This window comes from Amblyomma maculatum, chromosome 11 (assembly GCF_055883805.1).
Source record: "Amblyomma maculatum isolate TAMU_Amacu chromosome 11, ASM5588380v1, whole genome shotgun sequence".
NCBI lineage: Eukaryota > Metazoa > Arthropoda > Arachnida > Ixodida > Ixodidae > Amblyomma > Amblyomma maculatum.
In genome coordinates this window covers 14498788-14517613 of record NC_139354.1, presented here as the reverse complement: position 1 = coordinate 14517613, position 18826 = coordinate 14498788, and the positions used below count along the sequence as shown (strand labels likewise).

Genomic DNA, 18826 nt, shown 5'->3' with positions numbered 1-18826 from the left:
TGGTTACGAGGCCGACGCCGACGCGAAACCCAGGAACGAGCGCCAAAGAGCTGCGCTCTAAAATTAGCTGTGGCTTAGCTCTGGTTAAACCTGAGTGATTGCGAAAGCAATACCTCCCTGGCTGCGCTTGGCTCTGCTGGTGGTTTGGCATGGCTTCGCCTTTTGTTCAAGTAAAGGCATAGCCTCTATTTTTTCTGTGCCTGCCGGATCCCGGAGCGAACAATTGGAGCGCGCCGTCGCTGCAGTTGCGCGACGCCTTTTGTTCAGGTAAAGGCATAGCCCAGGCTATGGGAAATGATTTATTGATGGGGCTGGGGCAGGTAGGTCACCGCCGCTTGCGGCGGGGGCTAGCCTGCCACCGAAATTTTATCTGTTGTAGGCCGTCATTGCACCCGCCACCGCTTCGGTGGTGGACGACGGCTGTTGCTGCGGCGCGCGTCTTTCTTTCCCTCTTCCTTTTCTTTATACTCTATTTTCTCTTCTGTCTGCCCCGCCGGGGTGGTGCAGTGGTAAGACGCCCGACTACTGTGCCGGAGTACCCAGGTTCGAACCCAACCTCGGCGGCTGCGTTTCGATGGAGGCAAAACGAAGAGGCGTCCGTGTGCTGTGCGATGTCAGCGCACGTTAAAGATCCCCAGGTGGTCGAAATTACTCCGTAGCCCTCCACTACGGCTCCTCTTTCTCTCTTTCCACTTTAACTCCCACCCTCCTCCCTTCCCTTACGGCGCGGTTGCGGTGTCGACAGAAAACAAGTGAGACAGTTACTGCGCCTTTCCCTTCCTATAAATAAATCAGTTATTTTTTTATGCCCCGTTTCTCTCTTTCCGCTTTCGCACCACCTTCCTCTCTTTCCTTACGTCGTGAATCAGTTATGCGCCCTCGGCGGCTGCGTTTCGATGGAGGCGAAACGAAGAGGCGTCGTGTGCTGTGCGATGTCAGCGCACGTTAAAGATCCCCAGGTGGTCGAAATTACTCCGTAGCCCTCCACTACGACTCCTCTTTCTCTCTTTCCACTTTCACTCTCGCCTTCCTTCCTTCCCTTACGGCGCGGTTGCGGTGGCCACAGAAAACAAGTGGGACAGTTACCGCGCCTTTCCCTTCCTATAAATAAATCTCTTCTGTCTGCACGAGGCAGCGGCTCAGCTACAGAGCCAGTAGCAGGCCCGTGCATTTTCTTTTCCTTCTTCCTACAGCCACAACAACAAGAACAAGGATTTACTCTGGCATGGCCTGGCTATGACTCTGGACACAACATGGTTTCTACTGTTTGTTTATTCCAATAAGCACGCTTTGGTGGTCCATAAAGTAGTCACTCTTGGTCTGAACACTGGTAATTACGGGCTCGCCATTCTGCGGCATAGATGCGTTGCTTAGCCAACCGCTCTTGCCTTTCTTCATCTGCCTCCTCGGCAAGGCGCCGGCGTTTGCGCGCAACACGTCGCTCCAGCGACGCCTTGTACAACTCCTCAGACATGACATGACTAAGCGGAGCGCGCCTGCGGTGCCCCATTTATCCTCTCCTAGCGAGCACCCTCACGCGGCGTTCCGAGGTGGCCTTCACGTGGTAGCCGCCGCGCCAAGCGAAGGAACGACTGCGGCCGAAGAGATGAGTTGGGGCCCTGGTAGCAGTTCTTGGCCCCACGGGGTTGGGACGGTGGGCCAACGCCGCTCGTGGCGGGGGCTAGCCAGCCACCGAATTTTTATTTGTTGTAGGCCGGCATTGCACCCGCCAACGCTTCGGTGATGGTGGACGAAGGCCGTTGTTGCGGCGCGCGTCTTTCTCTCCCTCTTTTTTTTCTTCTCTATTTTATCTTCTGTCCGCCCGAGGCAGCGGAGGTGGCCTTAGCTACAGAGCCAGTAGCAGGCTTGTGCATTTTCTTTTCCTTTTTCCTACAGCCACAGCAGCAGAAGCAGTTGGGGCCCCTGCTCTCCTCTGGTCGTGACGTCACGCTGTCACATGGTAGCCGCCGCGCCCAGGCAAAGTTGGCCCAGCCGCCCAGCGAAGGAACGACTACGGCCGAAGAGACGAGTTGGGGCCTGTCACAAACCCCCGCCTTTACGGTCACAAGAGGTGCGGGATCCTCTTTACGATTACTCGTCGTTCCTCTATGAGGGTTGTGAACACATTTAAAAGTTAGGCCGGTCAACCCGTGAAGCACGTGTGTCGGTGTGTGATTGAGGAATAAGTACAAATAGGTCACTTTCTTTTACAAACAATTGAAGGCTTATAAATAGCAGACCAAAATTACACTGATAATAATAGAGTACAATGAAAGAGAATACAACGCCACGACAAGATATTGATAAAGACGAAGAAATAAATGATAAGAGAAAAAAAAATAACCCGACAATGAACAAAACACTGTGATAAAAATATGAAGACTATAAAGATAATAAAGCAGGTATTTCAGATATTATAAGTATGAGCAAAAGTTACATAAGAACACAGCGTAAAATACTACTAAGTCAGGTCAAAAGTTAACAAAGCGAAAATAATGTTCGATTGAACAACAGTCCGTGGCGAATGAAATTCTCACGTCTTTCTTGTTTGCTGAGGCGTCGAAGGCTGTGTTGCTCGGTAGCGGCGGCCGTACGGGTGCAGAGGACGATGCGTCGATCGCGGGCCCGAAGAACACAATACGCTTTCGGAGCACCGCGGAGTGGCCGGAAGTTTGAATCTTCCCAAACGCACTGGTGAGGGCGTGCTGCTGTCGGTTATTTTATACCCTCGGCCGACTATGCAGCAGCCGCGTCAAGGACAGGCGGTCGCTGCCCCATCGGCTTGTCGAATCTTGTCCAGAGGAGCGACGGAGTCCCGTGAATTTCGCTCTACATTCCAGCCATAAGCTCCCGCATCTTCCGCTGTATAATAAGTGAAGCAGCTTGTGACAGGGCCCCTGCTCTCCTCTGCTCGTGACATCACGCTGTCACGTGGTCGTGCGCCGGAGCGAAGGAACGACCTCCACCGACGGCAGAAAAGTGCTAGCAGTATTGCTTTCGCAATAAAAGAAGAGGGAGAGAAAGACGCGTGTCGCAACAGCGGTTGTCCACCACCGAAACGGTAGCGGGTGCAATGACGGCCTCCAACCGATAAAATTGCGGTGGCAGGCTAGCCCCCGCCGCAGCAAGTAGCAGTAGCGCTGCCTAGTCTTGGTGGTGGGGAAACTTTATTTCGAGCGGTACAGACGAGCGACACGACTAGCCGCCCCCTGCTTAAAAGGACGGCCGCTAACCCTTGGCAACCTATTGCCATCTTTCTGATTTGAGTTGAGGCCAAAGTCCTTCATTTTCTATGGAGGCTCATGACTATGGATGGGGGTATTGGGGAGTAGGCAGAATCTCCAGTGTATGCACAAGTCGTTTTTCATGTCCCATTTGCACTGGCCAGGCCACTAAGTGTGCCATAGTTTGCAAATATGATTTGTGTGTTAGAGTCAGTTGCTAGAACGGAGCGGTAGTCCAGGCTTTAGGGTTCGATCTCGGAGCGTCCAGTTGAAAAAGCAGGGCAATCCCAGTGATGGTGAAATATGCAAATTATATACATCTGTAGAGAAACAAAGGTGCCGTATCTGGCACATACCCTGAGGACGAAGAGAGAGAGAGGTCCCATAAGGGAAGGCTGAAAACCATTTGGATGACATACAAGTCTGCTCCCGTGGCTTTAGCGCTAACTGAAGCTAACGATCGTGAATGACGTGATAATCTTTTGTCATTTTTAATTAGGTAGCACTTATTATTATCATCATTCATGTCACAAGGCTACCACTTTAGAACACTCATGCTGATACATGAACCATTTTCAACATTTTTTTAAGACGAAAGCATTTAATGGCTCATACTGTCGTTCTCAGAAGATGTCATACTTTGCGGCCGCCCTAGGTCACGTAACGTCAACCATGTTGACGGCCACCATAGGTCAAGGTGGGCGACCCTGTGCCCACGCCTTCCAAAGGGGGACGTCTTAAGGCGTAAGCCTTATTACGCGTTCGATGCGTGGGAAGCGGTAGCCGGTTGCTGAAATGGCCGAGCACTAATTGAACGTAGGGATTTCTGACATTACATTTAGCATGCGCTGCCAAATGGGGAACCCTCCCCCCCCCCCCCCCCCTTTCATATGGGAGGGTGATATTAGAATCAGCCTGCCAGAGTCCTTGCATTCATGTTATCCCTAGGCCAGGCATGCACGTTCATAAGGCTCGGTTAAAGCGGGGCTTTATACACTATCGTGTAATAGCGATCCAGGGGTCCGTGCGGCGCCTTTCATTTGACGAATCTTCGAACGCCGCACTACACAGCTTACAGAAGCTGACAGCGTAAAACCAGGAATCAGTAAAGTTTCAAAACACTAACTTTCGCCTTATCACACTTTATTGGTCCAAAGTACTACACATTTTTGTACCTCAAAACATGATAACTTTAAAAGACTTTTTCTTTTCTCCTAGGAATTATCCTTTCCCTTGAACATTTTGTGTTCTTGCTTCAGTGATTGGGATACGTTGTTTATAAAATACCTATCATGTGCGTACTGTTAGAGGTATACGAGTGGTTACGTGTTCCCACTAGGTCTGGCAGTGTGTGTGTGTGTTGATTTCCTCTTCAGGGCAGTGGCTCATTCGTTTCCGCCGCAATAAAATATGTTCGGCGTGATGTGTGCAAAGAATTTCACAGCATATCACAGAGCAGTGGGATGTTCATACTGTCATGTGATGCCAGAATAATCAAGTCTATGCTTCATATTATCTCCCTTTTACTTTTAGGGGGCACCCATCAAATCGGCCTTTCATCAAAATGCTGGAGGGATAGCATCGGTTTACTTTGTATAACGCATATTGCCCCATAATTCCACATAAATGAAATTAAATACAATTGCGTTACACATTTATCTTACATCAGAGTTTTAAATATTTTCACAACTCTTTACTGTTAGGTGACGTTCTCCTGCAACAAATTGTTGTGCTTTCCCTCATAAAGACGCTTAATGCGGAAAAGCGCGTTCTACAGGAGGCAAAAAGAAGGGACTACCAAGGTTCTTTCAGGACCCTGCTGCCTTCGGTACTGAGCTCTTTCTATATTCATGTTCATAAATATTATAAGTAGAAAGCCTTATTGTGTTATGCGCAGCTTGTGCAGAAAGTATGGTTGTTGCATGCCAATAAAATATAATTTGATGTCATAAAACCTTTGTCGTAGGCGTTCATTGTGCAGTGTTTCTGATGAGTCGTACCATTTCTCCTCCCATTTAGCATGCACCTGCTTGTTGAGTTGAAGGCCAGTCTGCAACAGGGATTTGAGAAGAGGACATAAGTGCCTTCAATTTTATGGCGTTAAGCACGTGTGTAGGCGTCCAAAAAAAAAAGAGTTATCTTTTCCTCAAACACGAACCAACTGAAGACCCTTAACATTTTGTCAAACTGCTCCAACATTCAGTACTAAATCGCCAAGCAAACCATTCCACCATGCTAACCATTTCAAACACTACTTTAGCGTGTGTTTTTGTGTTTAGGCTGCGCTAAATCCTTGATTTTTGCCTGTGATATTTTCCGTTAGTGTGAGATCGACATTTTCAAAGCTGTTTGAAAATACAGACGTAGACTAACTTTTTCGCTGCTTAAAAAAGTGATGCCAAATATGTGTCAATAAAATACGCATGCCGCGTAATTTTCGAAAGTATTTTACAGTCTTCCATAAAAAAAAAAGAACAGATTCACGTAATAACTTGTCAAGCAGTCATGCGCATATCGTGCTTTTACTTTCATGTGTGTTCCGTGTTAGGCTACCAATAATCCTCATTTGTGTGGGAGCATGTAGTCTCGCACCTATTTAGAAAAACAGACAGGGATTGCCTCAGAAAGTCTTCTAAAGAGAGCGATCTGTGGCTGGCTTCAAGAAATCAACGAATGGTGCATGGATGCTTAGTACTCCTTTTTTTATTGAGAATGGCAGGTGATATACACAAACGTTTTTACCGCGTGTCCCATCTAAACTGCGTCATTGCTAAGGATATACAGCGCGGTATTAGAAGTGATCCGAAATTCAGCCATTATTTATCAAATACGGGAATTGAAAGTATTTATATATTTTTTCACTTGAAAGATGAGACAGAAAAAAAAAATTATAAGGTTCCTTCAGTTCAGTGTAGTACCAAATCATAGAGAATTTCTGATGAACTTCAAATGAAAACAGAAAACGCTGAAATAAAACCCCGTGAAAGATAATGAAAAAAAAAAAATTGGAGGCTTATCAAGGTTAAGCCCAGTGGATGCGAAGCATGTTAAGCAGCTGCCTCAGTGTGGATGGGGCTAAGTAACGGAGACGTGGTTTTAGGTTAATCGTCGTACTTTATTCTTTGCAGCCCGACAAACACACTCTTATGGTCCGTAAATGCATGACTCTTGGTTTGCACGTCACTTACGCATACACGCCCAGCGCAAAGACGCTGGCGCGGTTGCGGGCACAGAGACTGACGCGACGGCGGGCGCGCGCCGCTTCATCCCTGGCGTGACGTCACATATCACGTGATGCAGCGATGGTGGCGCCGCCGCCGCGTCGCGCGCGACGGCGCGAACCGAAGCGTGGAGGCCTCCGCCGGGCGACGTCCGACGGCGCGATATGAGGCCCCATCTGCAGCCGATGTGACGTCATCACGTAACGTCACATCATGTGATCTCACTTCAAGGTCAATGGTGGCCACCGCCGGGAGGCGACCGACGGCGCGATATGAGGCCCCATCTGCAGCCGGTGTGACGTCATCACGTGACGTCATGTCACGTGACCCCACTTCAGGGTCAATGGTGGCCACCGCCGGGCGTCGCGCGAAGGCCCGAATCCTACGTTAATATGCTCCGCATAAAAAAACGCGCGTTGCAGTGTCTTTCGAGCCACACCATCAGCGCCCTCAAATATTAAGGCCATAAACGCTCCCGAGGTCGATGATGCTGAAAATGAGGCCGGGATTAAGTAAACATCCCGAAAATAACGGGGAAATTGAAAGGACAACGACGTGTGACTGGGAGGCCCGCCTTCCGGAAACCGCATCCAATGTTGCAGACTCAATAAAGGAGAGTCATTGGAACAACTACCTCGCTCCGCGTACCGGACGGCTGTGGGCAATCCCCTCTCTTCCTTACTTGGATCCCCAAAGACTCAATATCGATTCTTTCAGTGGCGCCTTTCCAGTGAGCAATCCCCTAAAGTTTCCTCTCTACGCGGAGACCGCATGCGTTCGCTTTCTGAGACGGACGCCACTTTGTTTCGCTCCGCAAAAGTTCAATCTGCGAATGCGGTATTTGACTACTGACCTCCTATCCTGTGTTACCAACGGATACCTGAACCTTGAAACACCACGGGGACACCGGACTTTCGACGGTAGGCCTAATTTTCTGGATTTTATGAGTCTTTAAAAATTTCTGACCGAGGCCTAGGCCTAGCTCGACTCCGAAGCCTCGCTGGGCGCTAAGCGTTACCCGAAGAGGCTGGGAGCGGCCCCAGAGCGTCGCGACTTTAGAAGAGCAAGATGATGGAAACCGTGGAGGGAAGAGACGCTTCCGCCAGCGATATTTTGAACGGACAATGGTTCATCAGAAAGAGAAACCGAAACGTGGCAGTCACCAACGCCCAAGCCGATAACGTTGGAACGCTGAGCCTACCCAAGCCCAAGCCCCCTCAAGGAAGGAAGCTGGCCGAAAAATCGATTGAGCGACAGCAGGAGCGAATTCCCAGCACCGCTAACAAGATCATCATTCGCCCCAGAGGCGGAATTAACAGTATTATCAACATTGTAGGAAGATTGAACTTGTCTCGAGTTATCATCCAAGCCGCCGGCCTGGATCTGACGACCACGAAGGGTGACATCATCTCCCCAAACTCTACTCAGCAATCAATACTGGTCGCTACCACGGATACCGAGAGAACATACAAGTACGCAGCAATTCAAGCTCTGAAGATTGGACCCAACATAATTGAAGCCAAGTCATACATCGCCATGCCGGAAGACGGAGGCAAAGGCGTCGTTCACGACGTACCACTCGAATACTCAACAGAGGAAATTAAAGAAATGATAGAATGGAGTGGGACTAATCCGCAAATCTCCGGTATTAGAAGATTGGGAGCGGGATCCAAAACCATTCTGATACTTTTCGAAGACTGGTTTGTGCCGAAATGGCTCAATTTCCAGGGAATCAACATGAGGTGCTACTTGTATAAGAAGAAGTATGAAGTCTGAACAACATGCGGCAGGCTGGGACACAGAGCCGATGTATGCCCAGACCCGACCAACGTGAAGTGTCGCGGGTGTGGCTTGGAACATCCAGGCGCTGGACACACATGTGAACCTAAGTGTCAACTCTGCGGCAAAGACCATGTCCTAGGAGACAACAAATGCCGCGAAATATACAGGATGCCCTACCTCTCAAAGAAGAAAATGTGGGAGAAAAGGCTAGAAAAACAACAACTGCAATCAACTTCAGGAAGCCAGGGATCCATCCTTTACTCTTCGGAACAAGAGCACCGGGGACGAGAACCCCGAGGAAGGAACCGGGCAAACACGGACTCACGGTCGGGGACTCGATCGAGATCAAGATCAAGCTCGAGAGCCAGAGAGACCTCGAAATCTCGGGACACGAGCCAGGGACGAGGACCTGGCCTGCCTCCCAGAGATCTCAAGAATCCATGGGGCCAACTCAAGTCAGCAGGCAAGACGGTAAGCTTCGTTAGCAAAACCTCCCAGGCTGAAAATAGAGAGATGGAAAAACTCAGAGGGGAAAACGCAGAACTTAGAGAGACGATCAAACAAATGAGTCGCGAAATTCAAGAACTTAAATCTAAATTCACCGAAAAGCCCACGGCTAACAGCCCGCCTGCAAATCAATCACATGAGGTACCAAAAACCACAAATTCAATTACTACTAATTCTACTTCAGAGGAGTCAAACTGTATGAACTTGGAATTCACCCGGCCGCCATCCCAGAAGCGTAAAGGGGGAGAGACCGATCCATTTAGAACCCTTAACAGAAAATTTGAACAACGTAATGACAAATTTGATAAGCAACTCGAGAATATTAACACGCTAATCCAGCAACTTCTAGGGGCTCAGGGACAGATGCAAGTGCAGATTCAAAATCTCACTATACAAATGCAGGAAGCATCACTGGCCTTCTCTGAATCCAGTAACAGAATCGCAAAACTAGAAGAAACAATGGGTAACAATCATGCGCAAAAGCCATAATCAGAAAGACAGCTCCACGATCTGGCAGTGGAACTGCCGAGGGTACCAGAGAAAGCGAGCGCTATTGCAACAATACATAGAACAAACTGCCGACAAACCCATAGCTATCATGATACAGGAGACTGGGAAAAACCAAACCAAATTGTTTGGATATCAAAGCCACAGCAGTGATAGGGGCGAAAAATCCAAAGTCACGACTTTTATCCAGAGAAACATAGCCGCTACTAATCACGAGATCACATCTCGGGATATAGAAGCAGTTTTAACTGAAATCATCACTGGAAAAAAAGACCGAAAGAGTATCTTTCTCTTGAACATATACAGCACTCCGAAGCAAAAGAAAGTTAGGTTTCAAGCCCTATTCCGAAAAGCCCTAAAGATGGCAGGAAATAACCCGCTTATCATAGCCGGTGACTTTAATGCAGCCCATCAGGAATGGGGGTACAATCGGCAGGATCCTAAGGGCAGACAATTATGGGAAGACATGCAAACACTAGGACTCACCCTGCACACTGATCCAAATGCACCCACACGCACGGGTAATAGCCTCAGCAGGGACACCACCCCCGACCTGACCTTAAGCAAGAATTATAGTACAGCGGACTGGAAAAACACCGAGCAAAACCTAGGTAGTGACCACTTCATTATTGCACTCACATTAGGAAAAGGAATCAAAATTAGAAAACCCAAACAACCCAAAATCACGGAATGGGAAAGATTTAGGCAAATACGAGAGACCGAGGGAATTGAGAAAATCGACGATATCGATAAGTGGTCCCAAACGCTAAAGAAACATGTGGAGGAAGCAACAGTCACTCTAGAAGACGAAGATGCACCGCCGAGTATCGATAGCAAACTCCTAAACATGTGGAACAAGAAACAGGACCTAGAGAAAAACTTAAAAACACAAAGATGGAACCGTAATGTTAGGAGAGCACTAGCTCGACATAATAAAGAGATGGAGACATACGCCATCAAACTAAATGAACAAAACTGGTGCAGCAGATGTGATGAAATGGAACAAGGCATGAGCCTCTCCAAAACATGGAACATTCTACGACACATGCTCGATCCGGAAAAATCTAAAGCACAAGCCAACGTAAATCAAACTAAAGTTAAGCATGCCTTCGAAGGCTCGGACGAAAAATTGATGAGTAAATTAATCGAAATCTACATTGGACAAACGGAAACCGAAACGTTACCAGCATATGAGGGGAAACCTAACCTAGACTTAGACGCCTCCATTACCAGGGCTGAAGTCCGAGCTGATATCATTGGATTAAAGACAAGATCAGCCCCAGGACCTGACGGTATCACGAACACTATTATCAGAAATCTAGACGACGATTCAATCACAGCCCTGACAGAATACATGAATAAGGTATGGGAGACTGGACAACTACTACAGGCATGGAAAAATGCCAGTATAGTCCTCCTACCCAAACCGGGGAAGCCGCCAAAACTAGAAAACCTAAGACCCATATCACTGACCTCGTACGTGGGAAAGCTAATGGAACGCATTATTCAGACGAGACTTATCAAATACATGGAGCAAGAGAACCTCTGGCCACACGAAATGGTGGGCTTCAGGCCGGGGCTAAGCACACAGGACGTGATGCTCAGACTTAGATACGATATCATAACACATGAATCTTCAGATACAAAGATTATTCTCGGACTTGACCTAACCAAAGCCTTCGACAATGTCAAGCATAAGGCAGTGCTCGAAGGTCTCCAAGAAGTTGGGGTTGGAATCAGAACCTATAACTATATCAAAGATTTTCTCACTAACACATAGAGGTCACCATGAGCTTTCAAAGCGCCAAATCACACACAATCACCTTGGGTAGCAAGGGAACGCCACAAGGCTCTGTCTTGTCTCCCTTTCTATTTAACATTGCTATGAGGGGGCTACCAGCACAACTAAAGCAAATACCGGACTTAAAATTTAGCATGTACGCAGATGACATAAATCTCTGGATAAATAAAGAAATAGAGAACAAACTCCAGGCTGCCGCAAATAAGGTGGTTGAGTACGCTGCGGAACGCGGTCTATCCTGCTCGCCGCAAAAGTCAGAACTATTCATCTACATCCCCAAATATAAGAAGAATAAAGCAGACATAAAGATAAATGTTGAAAACTACCCGGTTCCACAAGTAGAGGAAATTAGAAGCCTAGGAATGTTCCTCCAAGCAAGAGGGCAGAACACAAACACCATCAAAAAATTGGAGAACTACGCAGCCCAAGTTACGGGCATATTCAGAAGAGTAGCGCTTAGAGGACACGGTCTCAAGGAACGTAGTCTACTCAAAATGACACAGGCCTACATCATCAGTCGCATATGTTATGCCACACCTTTTCTCAATCTCAAAAAGACAGAACGTGAAAAAATCGACGTCATAATTCGAAAATGCATCAAACGCGCACTAGGCCTCCCTGTCTCCACATCAACAGAGAAGCTGCAGAAAATGGGGATTCATAATACATGGCAAGAGCTCACTGAAGCTGTCAGAATCTCTCAACTGGAAAGACTAAGTCAGACGGAGACAGGCAGAGCCATCCTAGACTGGGTCGGACTCCAATCAGACAGAGGCCCACAGACGAAAACATCTATCCCACCCAACATAAGGGAACACATACTGGTACTACCCTTACCTCGAAACATGCACCCAGACTACAACAAAGAACGCAGAGAACACAGAGCCAAAGCCATCGCTAAAAGAATGAAACGCAAAGCAGTCGATGAAGTTGCTTATGTAGACGCATCATGCGAACGACACGGAGCAGCTGTCTTGGCAGTAGTAAATGGAGAAGGTGCACCTAAAATTGCGGCCTCAACACGCACCCGTGACATTAGTACAGCTGAAGAGGTCGCAATAGTGCTCGCATGCATTGGTACACAGGCCAAAACTATAATCAGCGACAGCAAAACGGCTGTCTGGAATTTTGCAAAGGGACAGATCTCAGAGGAGGCCAAAAAGATTCTTCTCACAAATCCCATTACTAGAACCATATCCATCATATGGATACCAGCACACGAATCTGTCCCTGGCAACGAAGCTGCGCACCTGCTGGCCCGATATCTATACCACCGGGCAGCGGTAGAACAGCCCGAATGCAAGGGAATTAAAGATTGCGTTATCACATACAATGAGATCACAGAATCTTACAAATTACATCGAAAAGTATACCCTCCCCCAGATCGGTCTCTCACTAACAATGAAGCACGCATCTGGAGGCGATTACAAGGCGATAACTACATCTGCCCTGTCTGGTTTTTTTTAACACAGACCGGGGAGGAAGAAGATTCTAAATGTAAAAATTGCGGACAAAAAGGCACGCTAGATCATATAATATGGCAATGCGCCGATTCCCCAGGCGCCGGCATTAACATTGATAGTAGAGAAGCCTGGGAGGTTTGGCTGCGGAGCGGAGATCCCACCGTTCAGCGGCACGCGACCCGCCTGGCGGCTGAGGCCGTGAAGAGTGCTTGTAACCTCACCTGACCTCAGCCTGCGAGGCCCTCCTGACTTGCTCCCCGGCCTGCGTGCCGGGGGCGGGAGATGAAGGGCTCCTTTTCGGTGGAAATAAAGTTTTCATTCATTCATTCATTCCTCTCTACGCTTTTCATGCCAGTACTAGAAAAGGAGAAAACCGTTTCTTTAATAGTTCACGAAAATGCTAGAACTGAGAACGATCCTTTTCAGTAAAAACAGCAAAGTTCTAAATTCTGTTTCGCTTCACAGAAAAGGAAGGCACACCGTCGGGACGTGAATGCAAGAGATGGGAGACGACGGACGTGAAACGCTTGCGGAGGACAGGGAAGGCAGCTATGTTTGTGCAACGCATACAGCTTCCTGGGAATCGGCGAGTCCACTCTATTCCGGACCGAGTATTGACTTCTTGATTACTTGAAGCCACGTGTACTCCAAATGTACTCCAAAAAGAATGATGTCTACCACCATACCAGAGGAACTTGACATGGCTCGAGAAAGCGGCGCTGGTGCTTTTCAGGTGACTGAAGTGGCTGCAGCCATTGGTGCATCCTTCGTGAACATGACAGCCGACATCATTGTCGAGTTCTTGACTCCAGCATCCATACGGCGCAAAGTGTCTTCCAGACGCAGGAACCGTATCTCTACCATTCCGCCTTCCCCGTCGGTGGCTATATTAGTACTGGATGCCCTTAATGCGGCGTACATGCCTGTCATCATCTATCTGGGGCTCATCGGCAATATCCTGTCCCTGGTCACCTTTCTCTTCACCAAGCTCAGAAGTCGCACTTCCAGCCTCTACATGGGAGCGTTGGCAGTGTCCGACTCGGGATTCCTCATAGTTCTGTCCTTCGCTTGGCTCAATGAACGCGGAATCAACGTAAGTAGAGTGAGACCATTGCTCAATATTTCTAGTATTGTTGTATTCGCAGCTTTTAATATAAACATTTACCCATGTAGTCTACAAGAAATCTTTACTTGGACTACTCCTCCTCTCCGAGCTATTATCAAAATATGCAGCAATTGGATAAAAATTCGGCATACAATCTTTTGGTTGCTTATAAGGTGGCTTTACCGCTCCTTAATAAAAATTATCAAGTTTATTATGCACCTTTTTTTTTTATGCTGTCCATATATACAGACACGAAGTAAAGCTAAAAACTGCTCTTAGGAAACGTCTACCTTTTCATTCCGAATTCTGAACACTGTATTTCTTTTCTGTGGTTCTAACTTAACTTTGACCCTCTGAACGCTAGTTTGTTGAACTAACAACACTAAAAAGGACTAAAGTGCAACAAAAACACGCACAAGGAAGAGGCCAGCACAGGCGCTTGGTGGCGTCCTCTTTCTTGTGTGTGCTTGTTTTGAGCTAAATTAATACCGTGCTGATATCGCTTGCAATTGGTTTTCAGTATATGTTGCCTTTATTAGTTCCACTTCGAATGGCGCTTTCATTTTAAGTTAGATTATATAAGCAGTAGCCGATTGTTGCTCGGGTTACATCACACACACACACAATATAAACGAGTCTTCAAGACAGAAAAGAGCGGTGCCCTATGAGAGAAACCACTAAATCAAAACAATTAGTCTCTGGACACTGGAGCCATATTACCTTCTGAAAGTTTACTGAGAAAGCAGCCAATGCCACAGTTGATCTCCTCATGGCTTGACCGTTAATTATAATGTGCACATTGGTCTGGTAGTCTCAACTTACCAAGTTTTACAGGATCTGTAGAGGCTATGAAACAAAATCAGAGTCAGCTGACTCTGATTTTATTCGATAGCCTCTACAAATCCTTTCCTTTCTTCTCATACGTACTCGCAGGTTTACCAGCATGGTCTCTGCCTGCTCACGGTGTTCCTGTCTTCGGTGTTCGCATGCTGGTCTGTGTGGCTGACGGTCAGCTTCACAGCCGAACGCTTCGTAGCCGTCCGCTACCCACTGTGGAAGCTGCAGACCAGCTCCCCGAGCCGCAGGCCCCGCCTTGTCATCGGTGCGACGGCCTTCCTAAGCTTATTGCTCAACGCGCCTCTGCTGATCTTCGTGCATGTCGACACCGAGTTAGCCGAGTGCAGTCTCCATCCCGAGTATCAGAGGTATAGGTCTATTGTTCGTCTTGGCACAGTAATCCTTTTCAGCTGGCAATACTGATGACGTTCATGTCATATGCTATGTTTTTATTATTCTCTAGTGTGAATAACAGATAGCTCTCAAGTGTTTCGTGACGTTTTGTGAATGCAGATTTGCATGGATTTATTTAATTCGGGTGGTAAATAGGAACATAACGCCGAGATAGCGCCACAACAAAACAACATCTAGTGTAGAGCATTCTTATAAAATGCTTCACAGAAGGTTATGTCCCAGATGCATGTAGGTCTGTATATAGAAAAATTAGGCTACACGAATTTTAAGTTCAGCACGCAAACGCAAATCTGAGATAATTTCTAGGCACAGGATATGTGATACTGTTAATTTCGTTCATATTTGTGCATTATTTCACTAAATGTGTATGGAAGAAGGTAGCATGCCTACGTATGTCGCTAATTGGTAGAGCAAATAGGAGACCGCCTAATACTGTTTCTAGAGGTAGGTAGGAAGAATGTGATTAAGAGGGAAAAGGGCTTTGTTATTTGTTACAAGATGAGAATGGTCACGAAGAAAATATTTCACATCAAAATAAAAACTGAAATTGAGGTTTTCTTTCTTAACTTAGAAATTTATGATTAACTGTTTCAGGGGCCTATAAAAAACCTGAGTACAGTGCAGTCCGGTAGAGAACGGCTATTAGGATTGCAAAACATTTATGAGTGATTGACGCTAAATAAGGTTAGCAAGCTGTTCTGCTTGTTATTTGCGGGTTAGATTTCGGGATATCAATAATGCCTTAGGAAAACATGCGCGCAAGACAGGCAGAGCTTTCAAAATGTTTAGTTTTCAATCAATAAAGCCTTTAACATTGATGAGTTATTTTAAAAGATATGTTTGTTAAAAATTTGAACCAAAAGTTTGGTATGAATTCTCATTATCTCCATCACAAATCAGACCACCTTAAAGAGTGCCCAGTCTGCAGGTGGCACACCAATTTGCAGAATTTTCTACAAAGCTTTAAAAACGAATACTGAACTTTAAGCCTAGAAATTTTCAGGTAATTTAGTCAATAAAATCCAGACGTGTGCTAAAATATAATTCACGGTAGGTAAATGTGATCCCAGCGTCACAACTGTGACGCTGATCTGTGTCGAACCTTACGGTTAAGTGTGTTTAGGTATAGTCCTCAGTCCTACCAAATAGCACAAAATTTAATTATAAGATATATATTCTATTACTTTGGGGCAGTTTTTGTTTATCGTGCACAGAAATGGTGAGTTTATTAAATTATATATGAACCAACGTGCTATTAAATAGGTTTTGATAAAAGAAATTGCTGAACTATCCAGGAAAGTTTCTGTATGAACATCAAGTATTTTATCGTAGCAATATAGCAGGTCCTTTGTTGAAAACGGTTGCTTTGTAAGGTTAAGTCGAAATGATCTTTATCACAAGCTATGCGAAAACGTTGTGGCAATTTTGCCTCTACTCTGGAGTTTCTAGTGAGCGTAACTGCTGTATTTTTCTTTTTATTTCCATGTAGCGCCATGTACTACTTCAACATCCTAGACACGGTGCTGACTTTTGTTCTCCCATTTCTTCTCATCACTGTCATGAATTCAATGATTTCCCGGGCCATATACCTCTTCTACGCTCGCTACAAGAAGCAACGCAGCATAAGCTGCTGTCGGGAGCACTGCAGAGAAACAAATGGTAAGAGATGATATAAAACTATATATGAATTTTGGCTTGTTTTACATTTTATTTTCTCTAATTACCAGAGGCGAAGGTATTCACTATATCCACTTTGCAACTTCATAAACCAGCCATCTCGCGCTCAATGACTCGCTCAATTTACGGCAAATTATGTACATATTTACGTCCTGATCCTGCTTTCTGAAGTTGTTTGAGCTAGCATTGTGTGCTCTATATTATATACATACAAGTGAACCGCCAAAATAAAGAGATTTTCAGAACGCAAAATTTTATTGCAAACTTTAGGATGTGTGCGCAATTATCACAGATGTTGTTACAAACAAACATCAATTTTCCTCCGTTAAAAAAAAACAACTTCCATTTATTCACTTCGTTTAGTCGGCTTCTGTTCATTGCACATTGCCCAAAATATGGCTCAACTGTTCAGCTACAAGACTGGTTTGATTTATTAAGGTCCTAAAGCGACTAAGGGTAGAGAGACGCCGTAGTGGAGGTCTGAAAATATCCACAAACAGGGTTTTTAACGTGCCCTGACATCGCACAGAACGCGGGCGCCATGCTTTGCTCATCCACTGGAAAACGGCCGCCACGGCCGGGATTCGATCCTGCATCCTTGGGTGCAGTATACAATAGTGTGGAAAGGAAAACATGCTTTGTAGTGTGCCTCAGAGCTGCACACGCTGTTGTCATTGTAAAAGCTTCGGAGTATTTCTCCTGACAGAGCACATAGAGCCGCCGAGTGCAAATCCAAAATTGAGAGACTGAGACACACCGCCTTCAGACTGAGATACATCGTTGATGTGAAGCTTTACTAAGATTTAACGAACGCACCGCGACATCATGCGCCAAAAAAGGTCGAATGCGTGTCGCCTACACGGTGCCTGTGCATCAATCATGGATCAGACTTCCTGCGTGACAAATAACGTGGGAATAGCTAGCTTATGTTGAACATGTTGGCCTACATATTGTTGAAAGATGTGGCGGTTCGCATTGTGAAACGTTTTTGTTGCAGGGTGCGCTGTATCTCTGAGGGTTTGAGAAATAGTGAGGCACAGACAGTATGAAAGCCTCAAAACATGCGCCGGAACAGTACCTTGTGTTGGGCGCATGTGCACAATGCACCAAATTTCGGTTATGGCCTCCAGGACCGTGTGCAATCAGGCTCAAAGCAGTCATTAAATGAATCCTAAAACGCAGCAACAGAAAGTGTGGATTTTTAATAAGGGAGTAATTACTCATTGTCACCCACCCGAGCGCAGCCATTAGCCTACAATGAGTAATTACTCCCTTATTAGAATTCTACTCCACCAAAGAGCAGTTATAGAAATGAAGCCTTAGTCTGCGCTGCCAGCCTATAGCGACGCATTCTACCTGTCCAAACATTTGAATGTCTGCTCCATATTCAGCTCACGATAATTCAGGTTCTAAGTCGCCAAGCTTAACACTATCATTTTTTTGTTTGAGTTGGCTGCGTTGGCCCTTGGCTTGTAATGTTTTTGTTAAATAAACAGTCTATTAGGCAAACGCATTACTTGAGAGCATAGAGAAAATGCGATATTTCCGTACACTCATCATTAAAGTTGATACAATGTAATGCGAAGGTGTACACACTTTTCATGATGCTTTTCCATTTCAGCTTCATCGCCAACAAGGATGAAACGTGGCATGGTGGTATCCAGGGACGATACTACGAGGGCCACCAATGGTGGAGGAACCGCCCATGCCACACAAATAAGCGTCACACGAATGCTTCTTTTGGTGTCTACTGTCTTCATCCTGCTCAACCTGCCCAGCTACGTAATACGCATCTACGTCTTCCTGTTGTCTCTGGGACACACACTCCACGAACCCCGAAGTGAACTCGACGCCATATGTGTTACAGCGGTACTTCATGCTCCTGTACTACACCAACTTCGCAATCAACTTCGTGCTCTACAATGCCAGCTCACGAATGTTCCGTGTCACGCTCTGTGACTACGTGCAAGGGCGCTGGCTGGCTCTTCGGGAGTTAATGGCTGGACTTCATTCCAGCCTAAGCCGTTCACCCTCGAGTAGAAATGAAGATATTGTCATTTAAATTTTGTGCACCCCGGTTTAAAGCGTTAGACATATTTTTGAAGAGCTAAACGTTTCAATGAAGACAAATACAAATATGTATAAGGTTATTTTTTGAATACTATATTTCTTCAGTGCCTTGAGTCTCAACCATTGCTTAGAAAAGAGCTGTATTGTGATAACGATGTGTGGTTGATAATGTGAGATCGTCACCACTTTCTTCTTGGTATTTCAAAAGCTCTCGATTA

The 18826-nt window shown here is 46.2% G+C and overlaps 1 pseudogene; it reads left to right on the top strand.

Annotated features, from left to right (window-relative positions):
* The first annotated feature begins 13175 nt into the window (after positions 1-13175).
* LOC146172901 (thyrotropin-releasing hormone receptor-like) lies at positions 13176-18600 on the top strand (annotated as a pseudogene).
* The last annotated feature ends 226 nt before the right edge of the window (positions 18601-18826 follow it).